Below are 7371 nucleotides of genomic sequence, written 5' to 3' on the forward strand. Positions count from 1 at the left end.
GACAATAGTAAAGGTGTTTTTTTTTTTTACATGATAATATGAAGGCATTTCTCTGTGGAGATGAAACAGTTTTATAATATGATGGACATAAAAATGACATCAATTGATATAGAGATTCAACTTGAGAGCATGTGATCACACACACAATATGCATGTGAATATATTGAAAGCTAAATGAGGCCTATAGCTAGTTAACAATATTGTACCATGTCAATTACCTGTCTTGATACTTCAGTACATTTGTATAAGATATCATTATTGCAGGAAGCCAGATAGACATTCAAGGGATTCTACTTCTGTGACTTCTGGTGAAATGACAAGTCACTTTATTTTTTATTATTATTACTTTTTTTTTGTAACACTAAGGTTTATTGGGCCATCCTAGTACAGGCGCTGGGGCTTGCCCATGGTGCCCTTTTTTCTTATTTACTTTTTATTCACAATCATAAATTTAACTCTGAAATCCAAGTAGACTTGGAGGGGAATAAGGAAAATATGGAACCCAGAGAACTTCAGTGAGAGCAGAGGTCCCAGGGCGCTTCGAGCAAATGGGATGGGGTGCGCTCCTGAGCTACAGAAGGAATAGTCTGGTGTGTAAGATGCCTGCAAGTCAAAAGCATTAGAGTTGTCCACAGTTGGAAATTGTCATCTTCTTGCTGGTCTTGCCATTCCTGGACCCAAAACGTTCCATGGCTTCCACAATGTTTATGTCTTCTTTCACCTTCCCAAAGACCACATGCTTGCCAGCCAGCCACTCGGTCTTGGCAGTGCAGATAAAAAACTGGGAACCATTTGTGTGTGGTCCAGCATTTGCCATGGACAAGATGCCAGGACCTGTACGCTTCAGGATGAAGTTCTCATCCTCAAATTTCTCCCCATAGACGGACCTGCAGCCAGTGCCATTATGGCGTGTGAAGTCACCACCCTGGCAAATGAGTCCTGGTATAATTCTGTGAAAGGAAGAAGCCTTATATCCAAATCCTTTCTCTCCAGGGCTCAGGGCATGAAAGTTTTCTGCCAAAGTTCCACCATGTTTTCACTGTGTGTCAGCAGGGAAGAGAACTTGCCAGCCTTGTTTAGGCCTGGGCCCAGGATACCTGGGATCTGCTTAATCAGAGACTCTGAGGCGAAAAGGGGATCATACTTCTTTGCCAGCTTTTTGACCAACTTCTTGTTCTTACTAAGTTTCTTCAGCGCCTAGATGTCCTTGTAGAGGAAATCCACTGCCTTGGCCTCATCACAGTGCTGCTGGTCCCCCAGGACATACACTGAGAATTTGGGCGAGGACTGGACTTGAGCCTGACGGTGCCCGAGAAGCGTTTGTCCTTCTGAGGGTCATAGTTCTTCAGGCTCATCTGCAAGTGCACCATCTCTAGAAACTTGCGGCCTTTTGCACTGGTTCCGGTGCAGGCCTTCCCGCACTGTCTCGTGCAAGGTGTCTTCAGAGTTTGCTGCTGATGGCTGCTCCAGCCGTGAAAACCGGGAAAGAGGCACAAGTCGCTTTAAAAATAAAAAGCATTACAATTCTACTGTGATTATTTTTCCTTTAAGACTCTTTCTTTGCCACTAACTGGGATCGAACCCAGAACCTCATAAACCTAGTTAACCACTTGTCTACTGAGCTACATCTCCAGGAATACTTTTCCTTAAATATCGCCCACACTTTGAGGCAAAGTTTATAAAACACAAAATTCATTATTTTACGGGGGGCAAAGTCAGGAAGATCATGTGTTCAGTTATCCCAGACTACATAATGAAGTCTTTCCTATAAAGCCAAATATTTTTTTTCTTTAAAAATTTTTAATTGATTAATTTATTCAGTTTACATCCCAATTCTAACCCCCTCACCCCTCTCCTCCCAGTTCCACCCTCTCTTCTTCTCTCTTCACCCCTTCCCCCTACCCCTCTCCTTTTCCTCAGAAAAAAGGGGACCCTCCCATCAACCCACCCCAGCTCAAGTGACATTAGAACTGAGTGTGTCCTCTTCCCCTGTGGTCTGGTGAGGCAGCCCTTCCAGGCAACAGTCCATGTCAGAGACAGACTCCACTCCCCTTACTATGGAACCCACATGAAACCTGATCTGCCCATCAGCTACATCTGTGTAGGGGGCCTAAGGTCCAGTCCATGCTTGCTTTTTCTTTTTAATTAATTAATTATTTTTATTACAATTTTTTACAATTAATTATTTTTTATTACAATTATTCACTTTGTATATAAGTTGTAGCCCCCTTCCTCATCTCTTCCCAGTCCCACTCTTCCTCCTTCTTCTCTTTCTATGCCCCTCCCCCCCCAGTCCACTCATAGGGTAGGTCCTCCTCTCTAGCCTGTCAGGTCTCATCTGGATTGGCTGCATTGTTTTCCTCTGTGGCGTGGTAAGACTACTTCCCTCTCAGAGGGAGGTGATCAAAGAGCCAGCTGCTGAGTTCATGTCAGAGACAGCCCTTGTTCCCATTACTAGGGAACCCACTTGGAGACGGAGCTGCCATGGGCTACATCTGTGCAGGGGTTCTAGGTTATCTCCATGCATGGTACTTGGTTGGAGTATAGGTCTCTGCAAAGACCCCTGTGCTCAGATTTCTTGGTTCTGTTGGTCTCCTTATGGAGCTCCTGTCCCCTCCAGGTCTTTCTATATCCCCCTTCTTTCATAAGATTCCCTGCACTCTGCCCAAAGTTTGGCTATGAGTCTCAGCATCTGCTTTGATACCCTACTGGGTAGAGTCTCTCAGAGGCCCTCTGTGTTAGAATCCTGTCCTGTTCCCTGTTTTCTCTTGCTTCTGATGTCTATCCCATTTGCCTTTCTGAATGAAGATTGAGCATCTTCCCTAGGGTCCTCCTTCTTGCTTAGTTCCTTTAGGTGTACACATTTTAGTGTGTTTATCCTATACGTCTAATATCCACTTAAAAGTGAGTATATACCATGTGTATATACTTCTGGGATACCTCACTCAGGATGATCTTTTCTAGTTCCATTCATTTGCCTGCAATTTTCTTGTTTTTTAATTTATTTTTAAATTAAATTTTTATTTTTTTAATATTAGTTACAGTGTATCAACTTTGTATCCCAATTTTCTTGTTTTTAATAGCTGAGAGGTATTCTATTGTATAAATGTACCACAATTTCTATATCTATTCCTCAGTTGAGGGACATCTGGGTTATTTTCAGATTCTGGCTATTACAAATAAAGCTGCTACGAACACGGTTGAGCAAATGCCTTTGTTGTATACTTGAGCATCTTTTGGATATATGCCTAGGAGTAGTATAGCTGGATCTTGAGGAAACACTATTCTTAATTGTCTGAGAAAGAGCCAGATTGATTTTCAAAGTGGTTGTACAAGTTTACATTCCCACCAGCAATGGAGGAGGATTCCCCTTTCTCCACATCCTCTCCATCATGTGTTGTCACTTGAGTTTTTGATCTTAGCCATTCTGATGGGTGTAAGGTGAAATTTCAAGCTCATTTTGATTTTCATTTCCCTGATGACTAAGGATGCTGTGTATGCTTGGTTTTTCAAGACATGTCCTTGTTTGGTTTCTCTGTGTTGCCTTGGCTGTCCTGGATTTGCTTTGCAGACCAGGCTGGCCTTAAACTCATAATGTTCTGCCTGCCTTGGCCTTCTTGAGTGATAGGATCACAGGCGTGTGCTACCATGCCTGACTTAAAACAAAATGAAGAATAAAAGAAGCTACATATAGGCTTTAAAATTTTTAAACTTCCACTGATGAGTGAAGTCTCAGAGGACATTTATAGTAGGTTCCTGTTCCCTCTCTTCAGCCACTTCCTGTGTCTTTTCTATTTGCCTTTCTAAATAATAATTAAGCATCCTCCCTAGGGTCCTCTTAAGTGTTTAGCTTCTTTAGGTCTGTGGATTGTAATATGGTTATCCTGTATTATATGGCTAATATCTGCTTATAAGTGAGTATATATACCATGAGTGTAGTTCTTGGTCTGGGATATTTCACTTAGGATGATATTTTCTAGTTCTATCCATTTGCCTGCAAATTTCATGATTTCCTTGTTTTTAATAGCTGAGTAGTATTCCATTGTGTAAATGTACCCCAATTTCTGTATCCGTTCTTTGGTTGAAGGATATCTAGGTTGTTTCCAGATTCTGGCTATTATGAATAAAGCTGCTGTGGACATAGTTGAACAAATGTCCTTGTTGTATGGTGGAGATCAATTCAGATGCTGAGACTCACAGCCAAACATTGGGCCAAGTGCAAGGAGTCTTATGGAAGATTGGTGGGATAGAAGGACCCAGTGGGGACAGGAGCTCTACAAGGAGATCAACAGAGTCAGCAATCTGGGCTCATGGGGGCCTGCAGAGACTGATGCACCAACCAAGGACCATGCAAGGATCTAGAACCACTGCTCAGATGTAGCCCATAGGCTGCTCAGTCTCCATGCGAGTTCCCTAGTAAGAGGAGCAGGGGTTGTGTCTGACATAGACTCTGTTGCCTGCTCTTTAATCACTTTCCTCTAGTGGCACAACCCTGCCAGACCACAGAGGAAGAGTCTGTGGCAGTCAGTCCTGATGAGACTTGATAGGCTGGATTAAGATGGAAAGGGAAGAGGGCTCCCCCTTCCTGTAGACTAGGGGAGAGGGATAGGAGGGAAGTGGGAGGAAAGGTGGGACCAGGAGGAAATGAGGGAGGGGCAACATTTGGGATATAAAGTGAATAAACTATAAAAAAATAAGTAAATAACAACTTTAAAACTTCACCATTTAAAACTATCATTTCACCATGGCTTGCCAGCCTGTTTTCTTTCTTTTTTTTTTAATATTTTTTAATTTTAATTTTTTTTTAAAATTTTGGTTAATTACACTTTATTCACTTTGTATCCCCCCATTAACCCCTCCTTCCTCCGCTCCCAATCCCACCTTCTGACCCCTTCTCCATGCATGCCCACCCCAAGTCCACTGATAGGGGAGGTCCTCCTCTTCTTCCTTCTGATCTTAATCTATCAGATCTCATCAGGAGTGGCTGCATTGTCTTCTTCTGTGGCCTGGTAAGGCTGCTCCCCTCTCAGGGGGAGGTGATCAAAGAGCAGGCCAATCAGTTCATGTCAGAGGCAGTCCCTCTACCCATTACTATGGAACCCGCTTGGACACTGAAGTGTCATGGGCTACATCTGTGCAGGGGTTCTAGGTTATCTCCATGCATGGTACATGCATGGTACTTACATGCATGGAGTATCAGTCTCAGGAGAGACCCTTGTGCTCAGATTTTTTGGTTCTGTTTCTCTCCTTGTGGAGCTCCTGTCCTCTACAGATCTTACTATTTCCCTCTTCTTTTGTAAGATTCCTTGCACTCTGCCCAACAGTTGGCCATTAAGACTCAGCATCTGCTTTGATAGTCTGCAGGGCAAAGGCTTTCGGAGGCCCTCTGTGGCAGGTTCCTAGGTTGTTTCCTGCTTTCTTCTTCTTCTGATGTCCATCCTCTTTGCCTTTCAGGATGGGGATTGAGCATTTTAGTCAAGGCCCTCCCTCTTGATTAGTTTCTTTAGATGTACAGATTTTAGTAGGTTTAGTGAAGGATTTTATTAATCAGATTATCTGAAGCAGGAAGGCCCACCCTAAATCTGGGCCACACCTTCTGCTGGCAGCCCCTATAAAAGTACCAGAAAGAAGGAAGCTTTTCTTTTTGCCTATTTTCACTCTTTTGCTGGCAAATTCATCTATCCTGTTGCTGAGGCATTCTTTCTTTCTTTTTTTTTTTAATTTTTTTTGAGGCATTCTTTCATTGGCGATATCTTTGTGATTTCACCATAGAATAAAGATCATAAATGGACTGTAAAACTACTAGATTCTCTGCCTTCCTATTTTCAGACAGCATTTTTTTTGGACTACATAGAACATATATTGTGGGTCTGGATGAATATATGTGTGTGTGTGTATGTGTGTACTATATTTGGATATAGACCTAAGAAATGGAACTGCTATGTTATATGCTGTTTTATGGTTGATAAAACACTGTATATGTATATTCTTTTTACAGTTCTTTTCTTGAGAGAACCATGACTCAATAACAATCCCTGCCAATTTCATATGCACTTGATAGCTAGTTTTGTTGGAGGGCTATGGGACCATTTAAGGAAACACAACAGACTGAACGACTGGCTAGCATATTCAATGTCCTGGTTTGATGCTCAGTACTGCATCCAACAAGGCTTGTTGGTTTCCCAGTCTTGGGAAAGAAGGCAGGAAGAGTACATTTTCAAGACCACCCTCCCTTAGAAGCTAGATAGGCTTGTGCTCAATGCCTATACTTGTGTGAAAGTGTCCTCCATGACAACACCATATACAATGAATAAATGGAGCGAAATATCTGAAAAAAAAAGTAGAAAGCAAACTGATAAATATGCCTCTAGAAAATGAAGGCTGAGACACTGTAGTGAATTAGGTATGTTGGAGAGAACCTTGGTGTGGAATTAGTGAGACATGGGTTTGGATGCTAGTTGTATACAAAATTGTATGATTTTGGATAAGTTACTTAACTTCTAAGGACTCTAGCTATTGGTAAATGGGGATGGCAATGAGTACGGTCTTACAGGGCTGGTGTTAACACTAGGACAAAGGTTGTGAATATAATGACATGTTGCATGGCACATAGTTTGTATTTGACATCAAATGAACATATCGCTGTTGAACAGTCTTGCCATCTCATCTACTCAGGCCTAGGGTGGTTTTTGACGGCTCAGAAGAAACAGCTGCTTTGTGGGTATCTGGACCCGTTACTGGATTTCTGCTCCACTGTGAAGCAGCTGTGCTTCCATTCTATCACCCTTTCTCTCAAGAAGCATAAAGGATGGCTGAGGAAAAGAATTAGGTAGCCTGTACTTTACCAGAACCACAGAGAAATGAGGGAGGAGTCACACACTAGTTCATTCCAGAGCTTTATTTTTGTGGGGGAAACCATGGGACTACCAGCACAATTGAGGGAGTATTGTCTGTTTGAATTAGGAAGCCACAGTTCAGGTCCCCAGTTTACCCAGTCCTTAAATCAGAAAGCAAGGTCCTGGCCTTGGAGTATGCAAACAATTCCTGTTCTAAGTAAAGCTTCTAAGCTTACGCCTAAATACTGACAATGTCGCTAAGGTTTGTAGGGAAAGGGCAAAGAGTATCTTGTCTTCTCATTACTTTCATTAGGGAGTTGATGAGAGCGAACTTAGTTTATTGTCATAAAATAACAAGCTACCCCCTCTACTAGGCAAGTCCTCACCAGTCCTTTCCTGTCTCCCCATTCCCAAAATTGTCTTAACTACTGAAGTGGGGATTCAATTGCAGTATTGCCAATTCATTCAGCACTTCTGGCTTGGTTGGCCTCTGTTCACATCTTTAAAATCTGCGTCTCTCCCCAAATTCTTCCTT

At 42.4% G+C, this 7371-nt stretch overlaps 1 pseudogene; it reads right to left on the minus strand.

The window, feature by feature from the left end:
* Positions 1-619: 619 nt before the first annotated feature.
* Positions 620-1728, minus strand: LOC129675009 (60S ribosomal protein L10a-like; annotated as a pseudogene).
* Positions 1729-7371: the final 5643 nt, after the last annotated feature.

This window comes from Psammomys obesus, unplaced genomic scaffold, assembly GCF_907164565.1.
Source record: "Psammomys obesus unplaced genomic scaffold, mPsaObe1.curated_primary_1811, whole genome shotgun sequence".
Classification (NCBI taxonomy): Eukaryota; Metazoa; Chordata; class Mammalia; order Rodentia; family Muridae; genus Psammomys; species Psammomys obesus.